Source organism: Acanthisitta chloris, unplaced genomic scaffold (assembly GCF_000695815.1).
Source record: "Acanthisitta chloris isolate BGI_N310 unplaced genomic scaffold, ASM69581v1 scaffold2273, whole genome shotgun sequence".
Taxonomy (NCBI): domain Eukaryota; kingdom Metazoa; phylum Chordata; class Aves; order Passeriformes; family Acanthisittidae; genus Acanthisitta; species Acanthisitta chloris.
This window is the reverse complement of record NW_008664120.1, coordinates 76740-91155: the sequence shown is the minus strand read 5'-3', so window position 1 is coordinate 91155 and position 14416 is coordinate 76740.

The window sequence follows — 14416 nt, the reverse complement described above, 5'->3', positions numbered from 1 at the left end:
GACTGGCTGAGAGAAGCATAGGAGAAAAAACTGCAAGATGAATTCAGCTATACAACATAGTGTAATTATATAGCTAGCCAATTTTTTCTGCTGGTCTGATTCAATCATATTTTGTTTGAGTGGTTGTAATTTTAGGACTCAGAGACATTTCTAGTAATTACTGAGGATGTCATGCCTTGCAGCTATCTGGGTGAATTTCTATTGCAATCATGCCATACCACTCAACTCAGTCAGCCCTCCTAGAGTACTTCACAACATTCTCCATTTAAGCTGCTGAAAGGGTGTTGTGTCTTCTGCAAATTTTGTACCTCTCTATTCATCCTCCGTTTTCTGGCTAATAATAGCACATTAAGTGCTAACATGAGTTGTAGTAAAGAGCTGAAGTAGATTGCAGTAATATAAAACTTGAACATATATTCTTACTGCCTACTTTCCTTCTGTCAGAAACTGTTCATTTGAGAAACCTTGGTTCTCCCTTAAAATCTTTCCTTCTGCCTAGGCTTTTGTACAGAAAAGCTGGAAGCATACAAAAGCAAATTAACATACATCCTTTGTGTAAATTTCATCTCCTTTCCAGTTCATTCTGGAACCAATTAAATATTTTCTTTCTGATATTTTCCCACCTACTATAGCAGTATATATAAGAAATACTTTTGACAGCTTAATTATTACAGAACAACTTGATTTTTTTTTTAGGAGGTGTAAAAATAAGCCTTTCTCCTTATCACAGCCTTTCTCACCACTCCAGCCTGCTCATAGCAAAACATTCTCCTGCTTAGACTGGTTCCTACAATGCTAAGGTGGGGCATGCATGCTAAAACTGGAAAAAAAATTCAAGAGAAGACCTGAAGTTTCAAAAGCCTCTTCAAGTTCCAGAATTTAACGAAAGGATTAATATTTTTAAGAATGCTTTGTAAACTATCAAAATGTAAATTTAACACTCCCAGGGACAAAGATTGTAGTCTCATCAGGGATATTACATAAGTAATATTATTCATTGCTAATATATTCTTGATTATTTAATACTCTTAGGTAGAATTTTAAATTTTCATAGCTGAAAACAGAATTTTATAAATATATCTTAATATGCGCTGCTGCCTTTATGGGGTTTACTCTGTAGGCCAGATTAATGTCAGTGAAGTCAAAAGTCATGGTGTTGTTATAGCTCTGAGGATTTAAGGACATAAGCAAGTCAAGGTTTGGAAAAGGCACTATCTTTTTTTGAATGTAATCATAAAGCTAGACTGCTTCCATTTAAGATCTAGGCTGTGTTCCCAAAAATATGCCTTTTTTTTTTCCTAACTGACAAAAATCACTGCCATTCTCTGTAATCCTTGCCTTCCTGATAGGACAAAAAAGGATGAAAACAAGGAAGCATAGTTCTGAAGAAGAGCTTAGTTTTGGAAATTTCAACAAACTAGTGGCATACATTTGAATGTGTTTCCTGGCTGTTGCTCAGAAGGAATTAAATAGTTCTTCCTTGATAAATGAAGATTGAAAATCAGGAAAAAGTTGTCCCTTGGTTGCTTTTTTTAAAAATCATGGTGGGAGTAGAAAATCTTTCACTACTTCACCACATAGACTCATGAAATACTGGGGTTTTTAAATATTATTGGTATACTTGGTATTTAACAGGCTGACAAACACCTCAAGAAACTGCCACCCTAATAACCAACTGTTCATAGTGAAAGAAAGAATAATACAAAGGTATGTTAACTCAGATGCAAGAATAGACTTAAAATTTATACCCACAAGTGACAATTTAGCAAATTATTTATATGCATCAGAAATTTTACAAAAGGGATTTGAAAGTACAGAACAAAAATGCTTTGCAGACAGACTGAAAAAGATATGTACAAGGGAGCAGAAGGGAAGACATGGAACATTAGGACTAATAAATGATAACCTTGAGAATGAATGCCTAGAAAATTATGGCACTCAGAAGAGCTAGTACTGAGGGCTGCTTGCTTTTGCTAAAAAAATAAGCTATAAACCAAAATAGAAACCACGCAACTGAAATAAAGAAACTGGTATGAAACATTTTTGAGGCAGAGAATAAAAAAAAAGAACAAAATCAGTAAAAAATTGCCTGAGGCAATGTGTTTTTCAGACACAATATACTTATGGTACTTTACCACACACTGCAATTTACCGTTTAAAAAAATTTCATTTGTAAAGTAATTATTTTGCAATTTCATATATTTTGCACCTCTGTGGGTTTTCTCATTTATTACATGGAAGTGTGTATTTAACTCTAAAAAACATTATGGGTGCTTAGCTCTAGTACCAAGCAAATAGATGAGCCAAATCTGACAAAATTATTTTACAGACCTGGTTTTCACAGTGTTGTAAGCAGTCATGTCCCTTTATAGCATGTAGAGTAGGAATGGGCTCTAATGACATACAAAAGAATCTCTTACTTTGATTATGCCAGTGTTAATTATACAATACAATGGCTCCTCTGAGATGAATAGAATCATTGTAGCTTGTGAAATATTTGAATATCTTTTACTACCGAGAAGCATTGCAGAAGTGTAATAATTAACAAATTAAAAGGTTTGCCAAGCACATAGCATGATCTATGTTCACAGATTAGAGTGAGTGAAATGGTAAGATTAAAAAGCAATTTCCTCTTTTAATTTGAGACCTTCTGTCATATATAGCCACAAGCATCCTACATGTTTGAAAATTCAGTCCCAAACTGAGCAAGTCACAATGCTGCAGTTTTTCCTGCTGTAGAAAGGTATAAAGTAAAGGTTTGCCAAGCACATAGCATGATCTATGTTCACAGATTAGAGTGAGTGAAATGGTAAGATTAAAAAGCAATTTCCTCTTTTAATTTGAGACCTTCTGTCATATATAGCCACAAGCATCCTACATGTTTGAAAATTCAGTCCCAAACTGAGCAAGTCACAATGCTGCAGTTTTTCCTGCTGTAGAAAGGTATAAAGTAGTTAATCCTTCCAACTTTTTGTTACTGTTCGTATCGAATTTTGGACACAGCTTCTTTCATATTGTCAAAAGCTAAATCACTTTTCCATAACTATAATTGCCGTATTTTTTTAATTAACATGATCTTAAAATATTCTACACTAATAATGCTGCAAATAAATTTGTTCCTGAAAATACTGTGTTTGTGCAACTTCATTCTGTAGTTACATATTTGGTTTTGTCATATGTATGTGTTTTTTAACTCCTTTGTTTCTTCTCCTGTTTGCATAAATTATTAGAATGCAGAAGTGGTGAGCCATATTCAATGTTGCATTTTAGACTTCAGTTAATCAGGAAATTTAAAGTTTTATCCATATGCTCTAAAATGACAAGATGGGGAGTGGTAATGGATTTTTATTTTTAATAGTGAATCAAAATAAAGAAAATCCCTAAGAACTAAAAAATATGTTTTTTGGCATCTTGTCTTATAATCTTTCCTATTTCTGGGACATGTTCTCATCTCCAGTCTATGAATATAGAGTAAGTTTAGCACTCACGTAGCAAGTAACATCTTATGTAATGGTGCGACATTTTAAATAAAAGTGAAAGTATTCACAGCAAGATGAACATGCAGTGGAAACACCTCAAGAAGCAAAAGCAGAATCTATTCACTAGTGAATGGAGGGATGTGAGATGATAAGACTTTTCTGAAAACAGCTTGATTCAGATCACAGAGAAACAACTGAGCTCACTTAAGATTGCAAATGAGAAAAGTTAAGTCGATAAAAGTAATTTGATGAAGGCAGAACATGTATACTGTTACCTTTTAGAAGTACGTTGACATTGTCATAGTTATATTTCTAATACTTTTAATTCTAATTTAATCTCACCAGTTATCAAAGAACTTCACAAAGATAAAATGGAGACATCAGCTGTTATAGCAAAACCCATTTGGCAGATATTCTTTGCAAGAATACAGAAATCATGCCATAAGCAAAAGCAGTTATTTCTTAAGTAGCACTTGTTGAATAAGGAGTTCTACTCACCAGGGAGCAAATGAACAGATTTTTCCATTTTTAATTACAAGTAAAGGAACTTAGTTCGTAACAATGTTTCTAATATGCTGTACAATTGTTTGTGATGATAAATTGTTCAAAAATTATTGTCCTTCAAGTAAGATTCCATTATTGCAATCAATTGTCCCAGAAAGAAGAAATAAAGTTACAAAACAGGAACTTCTGCAGGTCATCCTAGAAAATTCCCTATCTGCTTCTGACTTTAAGAGACAGTAGTGCATTTCACAAATTAAGAGAAAACAACTACAGAACAAATATATCCTTTACATTATTAGGGTGTAGAACACAGAAATCCACTAGGAAAGATCAGAGCAATTTTATAGAATTGCATTATAAATTAAAAAGAAAAATTTGAATGAATGTACTGGCTATTTTTCTTTCACAAAATACCCTATTTCAAGCTCCTAGCAATTACAAAAGCATCAATAAAAGTAATAAAGAAGGAATCATCCAGTCCTGGTTTTGAATAATCTTCAAGTATTAACCTAATAGAAAAGCATTAAGTTAAATCTGTGTAAAGGGTTTGATATTTTGAAATGACAAGATAAAGTGTCATGTTTTTATCTACCTACATGGAGATGAGGAATGTAAATACATGGAGGCTATTCCAGTTTGCTGCTCATTATAATTCTTGAAATGACAAAGTTTTATTTCAGATAGCAAAAAGGAGCAAAGGAAAAGAGTGCCTACCACCCTGGAGGCATTTTCATACCTTCATTCCTCTTTTCTACCAACTTCAATGAATTTGGGCAGCAGTTACTGTAAATTATATCCTTCTTATCCAAACCACCACAAAAGCAGCTTAAGGTGTTTCCCCTTTTACAAGGGCATTTCTTACTTTACTATCTACGTGATTAGCATGACCACTTCTGTATTTCAATATCTCTGCAAAACATGCTGCATATAAAGTAATTTGGAATATTTGAAGACAACAATCTCTGATATTTCAGTGTGAATTATTTTATGAACATGCTGCAGGTAACAGGCACTACATTTTGATATCAGCATTATTTTAGAAATGTAGTGGGACCAGATTAACACAGAAATTGCCTGTGCCATCCTCAGTTTTCCAAAAAATGAAACACCCCACAGTTCATCTGACAAAACAGCTGGCTAAATGCAGATTTAGATGTCAGGCAGAAATCCAGAGATGACTGAGCTCAGGACAAGAAGTGGAAAGTAACTCTTCAAAAAAGCTTTCCATCGCAATCGGCTCCTTTTAAAAAGTTAAAAAGCAGCAATTTCTGGTGATTGTATAGATGCATACTGTTCATTTTCTCCCCACTATTTTAAAAAAGAATATGAACAGAGTCAGCCTCTTCTTTGTGTGCAGATAAAGACATCAGTTAATTTTTACAGACTTCAGCTAAATTTGAGATTGGCATTAACCCCAAGGAAGTGGAGTTATGCTTCTATACTGCTAACAACTGTTCTTTGGCCCAAGACCTCTATGATATTTAGGAAAATAAAAGTGCAACAATGCATCACATTGTCAGTCTTACATGTTAATTCTAAAAGTTTTGTTTAGTTCTCATAAAATGAAGACTGAGAAGGATATCACTACACGTTAAAATGTATTAAGAAGGATGATATTAGGAATGAAGTACTATTTCAAGTGAAATGTAAGAACAAAACAAATTAATATAAACAATATAAAGACACTCTACATATGTATAACAATCAATTGATCATCAATAAATTTTGGCTAAAATGGTAGTTCTGATCTTGCAATAACATATTCTGAAACAATCTTCCAAGTCAAGCACTGGGTACCCAAAGTTATAAAAAAATACTATCCAGTGTGACAACTTGTATTGGAAAGGTATTGGCTGAAGTGATGCAAGAATTATTGCTATTTCCTGTCTTACTAACTATATATTCTCCAGCAGAAAACTAAGATAAAACTCCTTGAATTATAGATCTCACCACAATAAGTAAAAAAACCCCAAAATACATATTTTGAATTATCAAAAAATAAAAAGATTATAAGCAATTTTTAATAAAGTCAATTTTCAAGGGAAAAAAAAGGACTTCACAAATGCATTGGAAATGTTGACTATAAAATTGTTACTCTCTAATTTAAAGACCATCAAAGAAAATTCCAAGTAAAATCAGAGACTCAGCTTCACTAGAGGGAGAATTTCTTTCCCAGAGGAAACAGAAAAAAAATATAGTTTACAGAAGAAGAGCATATAGAAATAAGCTCTATTTATTTCACTGAGGAAATCCATATCCATCCTTAGATCAACACCAAATTTATAAGACTGAAAATGTAACTATCTTTTAAAATATTAAAACAATGCTAAATAGCTTAAATTCCTCCAGCTTAAAACAATGAAATATGTCAGTCTGAACAGTTCCTACTATATTTGCAGAAAAAAATAATGCAATTACATTTTCAAAAATTTAAATTAAAATTGTGAAGTAATAGCAAAAATCAACTTCAAGGTCCTATACCCAGACAACACCTATTCTGACAACTGAGTACAAAAATACATTTTTAAAATTATCACAGCATCTTAATCAGAAAATTGGTGTAGAGCAGCATGTAGACAGTTTTCTAAGTTCACAGTCTAAATAGGAGAGCATAAAAAAATTTGCTTCTCACAGCTCAATTTACACCGAGGTGAACCACTTATGTATGATGTATTGTAATACCTAATGTGGTACTGCTGCCACTCCAAAATCTCATATTAAAAAAATCTAAAACATACCTCATAGGACAGTCAATGTCCTCTCCGAAGACAGAAAAATTACTTACATTTGGGTTCTAAATTCTTGACTGCTGTTTTACATTCATCAGAATGCTTTTCCAAATTTAAACAAAAAAGAAAGCCAATGGATTATAGGTCAAAATTTCTGTAAATCCAAATTCAATTCCTTTTAGTATCCAATTATCAACTTTTCTATATTTACACTCTCTTTCCATTTGAAGATATATTTTTCTAGAATCTAATTATGTTTTTGGCAGCAACATTGCCCAGAGCATTCTGGAGTTCTGTAGATTCTTAACACCAGAACTCCTGGCAAAATCTCTATATAGCAAGAGAGAAAAAGCAGTAAAAATTAAAAATCTCTCCTCATTTCTTGCATAACCAATGTTTTTTGAGATTAAATTGTTTCATTTGGCCAAAAGTAAAAGGCTGTAACAGGGCTCAAAGGCACATTTTCAGATGGATGCACATTTCATTGGAAGCCACCTGACGTTTCCACAGTCAGTTGTTTCAAGTACTTTTTCATACAATAAGGAAGACCTTTTGAGAGAAAAAAATAAGTTTTATAAAATCCTTACCTTTTTTTAGCATTTCATTACTCATGTGTAAAAATTCTAAGAGACTGAAACTTTAGTTATAACCTCCTTTTCCCCAAACTAAACTCCAACACATGGAATTCTCTCAAACAGTGTAGAAAATTAGACACTAGAGGCACGAAATTGCAAAGTTTATGTTAAACCTTAAAAATATGAGAAGGATTTGTTAAAGAGTATATGAAAAGAGTTTGAAATATTCTGTCTTGATCGCCTCCACTGTACAAAACACCCAGTATTATGAATCACCAGCACAGAGAGAGTGAACTACTTCTGATTTCTCCCAACTAATCTTATAATATCATCCCACAAACAGAGAAAATTACTTAGTATTCATGAGAAAAGAACATCATTTAGGCTGTACATAGGCCTATAATTTCATAACAGAATTTTATAAGCCAATGTAAGTTCTTCAATAATAATACAAAGTATTATTAAGACATATATTCTTCATTTCTTCAAATAGTTGAGCAGGGACTATGGAACCTCATTATAGCAAAAACCTAATTCTTAAATAGAATCAGGGAGATCAAGAGGTCTTCAAATTCATCCTCATGCTGCACAGTAGGTGCGTCTTTACCTACAGTATTCTTGACAGATGCTTTCAGGTCTCTTCTTATGCACCACTAAAATACGAAGATCTACAACTTCCTTAGGGAAGATAAACCAGTGTTTTTACTTTACTGTCAAAAATGGTTGTCTCATGTGTTGTTGTTTTTTGTTACCTAAAATCCAACCTAAAAATCCCTCACTTCTCTAAATATAAAGTTTGAAAGGCAAGACAGAAATCTCCACCTGGGATCATTATGCTTGGGTGAACTGATTGTAAGTGGGTGCATTGCTAATTTTACAGCTGATTCTAGGAGTCCTAGCTGCAAATTATCCGAGATGGTAACTGCAAAGTCCTTTGCAAGATTTTCTTAAACATAGAATTGAAATATTCAAGGAATATATCATAAATTATTTTCAAGTTACAATATTCACTGAGCATATATATACATCTAAGATATGTATGTCAAATAATCCAGTACATAGCAAAATTACAGAATTATCACCTTAAAAAAAGCATAAATATTAAACTTCTAAAAACAAGTATAGTTAACAGAAAGAAGGGGGAGCAGAGGCAGACAAGAATCAGAAGTTACTTGCTCTGGGTGTCCAAATTATATATGCTATGGCTCAAGAACATTTAAAAAAAAAACCTCAACAACATCTTTTAAAAATTGCAAAGAATGTAAACAAAAAAAAAAAGTTATATTGGGAGCAAGGAAGAGATTCAAATGATATAATTATTCCTAGAAACATCATGGTCATTTGGGGCACCAGCACAGGACTGAAATCAGAGCTTGTAGAGGTCACAGGAGCTCATAAGAAAGAATGTAAGATGACCATCTACAAGGGTAAGGAACAGATTGAAAAGATGAAATCCCATTCACACCTAGGTTTCTATGATGCAAAGAAGGAGTAAAGTAGAGATCCTGCTAAAGATGCTTGATGAAAAAAGAGATTTAGATAAGGTATATACAAAGAACAAAGACTTTGGTTACATAACTTGCATATAAACATGCACAAGCACACAAGACATGCATAATTAATTTGATCAATTTCTTTACCTTCTGGTAGGTTTTGAGTATTATCTCACATCTGTAGGAGAACAATATACTCAAAATATATAAAAGTTTTTACTCAAAAGCTTTGCAATAAACTCTACCATAAAATACTTTTTAATGAATGGCCCTTCTTGCTGGATTCAGTTGGATGAGCATTTATTGAAGCACTAATTGTCACCAATACTTTCAGACCTCCATCAGTTCTCATAAACGTCCATATGTTCTTTGGTTTAAAAGTGCAGCTTAATGACACAGAAAAGTGCAAGCCAATTTATCATCCTTCCTTAACCTTTTGAAAAATAAATTAGTTTTTATGAGAAACAATCACTGTAAATAAAGTAAAAAGCATTTCAATTCCATCATGACATGGTGTCATTCTGTATTAAGTCTTGATGCAATTGCTTAACTTTAAAATTATTTAAATCAATCATTTATGTTTGCCTGGCCTAGAGTTTAGTATGTCCAGAAGGGCAGAGACATGGACCAGCTTTGCAAATAGCTTCATGTTTGAGATGTAACTGCCCACCAGGCATTTCTACATCTCTCTCAACTGAGTCATATTTCTACAGTACAACCTCTACTTTCAGCATATTTATGCTAGTATAAAATTCTTTGTGCTACAGGGATTTATTGTCCCTTTAAAACCCTACACTTTCGTAAAGGGTTTAAACCAGCTACAGGGATTTATTGTCCCTTTAAAAACCTACACTTTTGTAAAGGGTTTAAACCGGTATAACTGAATCCACACTAGAGGGTGCTGCTATTTTAATTGTAAAAGGTTTTTACAGTTATTACAGCTTCAGAGCAGTACATTTTGTAATGTTTCAGAAAAGCTTTCTTGCTATCTGGGACAGCAAATTGCTAATTATGATCACAGGCATGCTTTTGTACTAAAGTTCAAGTTTTGTCACGTATAGCCATAGCCAACTGTACATAAAATAAAATAAAAAACCTTTTGTACTAAAGTTCAAGTTTTGTCATGTATAGCCATAGCCAACTGTAAATAAAATAAAATAAAAAAACTACAACCAACTCACATGGTATATTAGAACCTGTACGTAATGTTTCAAAACAACAAAGCTCATAATAAACACTGGAGAGCATGTTTTCACCTATCTACGTTCATATAGATCACCAGACATCACCAACATAATAAACACTGGAGAGCATGTTTTCCCCTATCTACCTTCATATAGATCACCAGACATCACCAGTACATGTCAAGTCTTGTTCCAAATCCAGAAGTTGTTTATCTTTTGCTATCAGAATTGCACATTGGTGCTTATATTTCACATTTGAGTAAATTAGTTGAGAATGAAGAATTTTTAGCATCAGAAAAACAATTTACAAAATGAATGCTGATAGATTTGAAACTGCACAAAATGGTACCGACTCTTCCAAAAACAAGAACATGTACTTAGCACAAAATGGTACCGACTCTTCCAAAAGCAAGAATATGTACTTTTCCAATATTGCATTAAGATTAAAAAAGAAATCAGACTTTACAAAATACATAGAACTTGAAAGCTTTAAATAGAATTTTGCCTCAGGCTGCAGAATAGCCTTTGCAAGGAGCTGACTTCCATACCAACAATTCTCCCTCTTTCTTGATCCATAGGAAGCAACAATATGTAATGTGCTGCCTCATATCTGATCTCCCTACGCACACTCTGAACAATTTGGGCATTACTGGAAGGTCTAGTGTATCATGAAGGGTCCATTTTTCCTGGTACATATTTTTGATTAGTTTATTATTGTCCATTTCCATCAGGTCCATTTTTCCTGGTACATATTTTTGGATTAGTTTATTATTGTCCATTTCCATTGTTCATCCAATATCAAACCCACACCAGAATGTATATTACTGATCAAGAAAGAACTTGAAGAAATAATGTATTTTGTTATTTAGCTTTTATTTCCTCAGAAATTTGTCTCACAGGTTCTATCCAGAGAATAAGGAAAGAAGCATTTACAGATGTATTTTACCTCTCACAGGTTCTATCCAGAGAATAAGGGGAGAGAAGCATTTACAGATGTATTTTACTTGCTGCAGGACAGGTCCAAAGACCTGAAAAGGACAAGGCTGGACACAGGCTTAGCTTTGAAACCAGAATAGGAATCTATTACCATGATCATAAGTAGTCAAATCAAAAGTAGTCATAATCAAAGTAGTTAGGAGAATGTGGGGAGAACTATCTCATTGTTTCGTTCTATCCATGCAGAAAAAATCATAATCAAAGTAGTTAGGAGAATGTGAGGAAAACTATCTCATTGTTTCATTCTATCCATGCAGGAAAAAAAAAGAAATCTAACTTAGAAATGCTTTCTCACCTAAAATTTGTCTAATTTACATCTTTATGTACAGGTGACACTGAAGCAAGATTTTATTTAGCTCGGAAATTGCTAAAAATGTTTAGACATGTAAGCAATTGCAGCTAGGAAAGGCATGACAATCAGCTAACGACCTTCCCACTCAAATACGTACAGGTTGGCACTGTAAACACCTATGTGAAGCTGAGTTGAGGCCTCATCCATAGCCAGGAATGGATAAATTATTGCACTGTAAACACCTATGTGAAGCTGAGATGATGCCTCATCCATAGCCAGGAATGGATAATACCTGTAGATAATTATCAATGGTAGTGGCTGGAGTAGACTGTAGATAGAGCCCCCAAAACATATCTTGAAACATTACATTTAGCAATGTCACTAAAACATTTTGGTTTGTATGGGTATCACAGCATATTTAAGCAGACACACTGAAATTTGTCTAATATACACCCTTGCCTAAAAACTTTAAAAAAATTTAGCTTTTAATTTTTTTTTATCTACACATGAAAATTATCTGATATCTTTTTTTTTGAAGTTCTAAAGTCAAAGTCAATAATAAAATAAGGCACAGAATAATGCAAATAATATGCAGTATAAAGAAAAATTAAGTCTTCTGAGATTCCGCAGGGAGAAGGTTATTGCCAAAACTGAAAGAAAGAAAAGAAAAAAATATTTTCTGTACAAATATAGATCTACAAATATTGTAGGTTCTTCCTTGAAAATATCGACTCAAAAGACATTCTCACTATCCCCACTTACACTGTCAAGTTTAGGCATTTTATGGAATTTTTGTCCCACAAAAGCTCACGACTCTAAACAAGTAGGACATTTCTTTTCTGGGATATAGGACTACATGTCATTAAGTATTTGACTAGTCATGTAATGCTAATAGTCCCATAAATGAAAGAAAAGATTGATTTCAAAACTATCTGATATTTTGGTACCATTTAAATTAACAGCATGTGTTAGTTTTTTAACTTATTAGAAGCTCTGGTGAATTTTTAGACACCTTGCATGTGGCTTTACGCACCACTTAGCTAATGTAGTGCTAGAGCTTCCCAAAACACTATTCCCTCCACCCACGTTGTACTCTGTTCTATCCTGCCATTCAGAGGAGAAGCTAAGACAATGGATATAAGAAAAACATTTTGATAAGAGACCTGAGTTCTGGAGAAGGTTACTCCAACTGCACAGGCACAGGCTGCCTTCTGAAAGGAAGCAGCTTGCTAGAACATTCTGTGACAGCATGTTCTTTGCCCACACTTGTAGGATCCCATTTTTTAAAAAAAGGAAACATTCAGCATCAAATAAAGAAACTATGGTATAGAATGAAAACATACAAAATCCAGTGAAAATTATATTCACATATCTGTAACCTAAAATAAATACATCCTATGCATACAGAAATGTGTTTCACATTAGTGTCCAACTCCACAAAGCTACCTTTACTTTCTATTTATTGGGATTGTCATAATATGAAAAATAAATACCATTTGTTAGGAAAGCAGCCGTTACACAAAATTAACAGACATATTCTGCTTCAGGCATGAATACAAGAAAATTGTCAGACATTAATAATGTAGACAGAGCATTTTCCTGGGAAAATGAAGATCCAATGGAACAACAGATAAATCATGCCCAACTGCTCACTGTTTGTTGTTTCACAATCTGTTGTATTTCATCGAATATGACTAGTACAAGTCTGTTACAGCCGTAAAAAAACATTAGCAGAAATTAATATGCAAATTACAGTAGTGCTTGTGTGGGATTCCATTTCATTAATTTAAATTCACTGACATGACTGTGTAATCTAAATTTATAAGTTTTCCAACTGCCGCTCCATGGAGAATTCTACATTTATTGAATTTTGCTTTAGAAGTAGTTTATGCATTAAATAAAATTTGCAGGGCACTAATGTACATGAATGGCTTGGAATTTAATATATATAATATATATCAGACACTTTGCCTGTGAAAAGACATATAACCTACAGTGCAAAAAAAAAATTGCATGTAGATATTTCCTTTTAAAACATTTCTGGACAGCAACAAAAACAAATTATTGCAAGAGGGAATAAAAGAAGTTTTTGATGTTCTCAGTAAAGTAAATATTGCTCATGATTATTTTGTTGAAAAAAATGCAAATCTTCTTGTTATATAAGGGCTTTATGATGTGTGGAACTTCACCCATCACAGTTTAATGAAAAAAGCACAGGCTAAACCACACCCAAATCTGAACTTTATCAGTATCTGAGCTTTATCAATACAGAGCCCGGTTTGATGGTTAAAGCTTCAATAACAAGTTTTGGAAAAAAAAGACATCAAGAAAAGAAATAATACAATTCTTTATCTTTACCATTCAGCACTTTAACTAACATCTGGACATAGACAGTGAATGCTTTGCATAATCTTGGCTTTAATAGCCTCTAGCTTTCTAGATGTAAAATAGAGTACCCAAATAACATGATACAAGCAAAACATTTCTGAAGCAACTACTGCAAATAAAATATTCACTTTCTGAAGAAAACAGCAGAGAAACTGAAAACAGAAAAGACAGAACAAAACATTTACGCAATTATGAAGATCTTATTTTGGAAGTATGAAAATGTCAAGGTTAAAAATATTTATGTGACCAAAACATTTTATATTCAATTATTGACAGCATTGTAAAGTAGATTTTTTTTCCCAATTGTGATTGCAAATGTTTTCATGTGACCTATATTGCTGGTGGGATGAACTACTAGGTTTATTATTTTGCAAATATGTAATTTTGTTAAGCAATAGGATTGTTTCATTACTATGGCTCATTAAAGTATTTATCTAGGAGTGCCAATGGTGCAGTTTTCCCCCTACATGTTTCAGCCTATTTCACACAGAGACGTGTGTCCATAAACAAAATGAGCTTTCCTGTATCATCTAGCCTTTAAATGTAGAAACCCACTTCGAAATGGGGTTTTGGGGCAGGGAAAGTGAGGATTTGGTATCAGATTTGTTTAACCATGACATAATAAGGAATACATTCCCAGCCAGCAGCAAATGTTTCACACTTGTCAAATCCTCCTGTCAGCATTCCCTGCAGCTCTGCTGACTACCAGAACACCTGTCTGCTCCAAGGTCACTGATTCAGTGTCACCTTGCAGTGAACATCCTTACATAGAATTA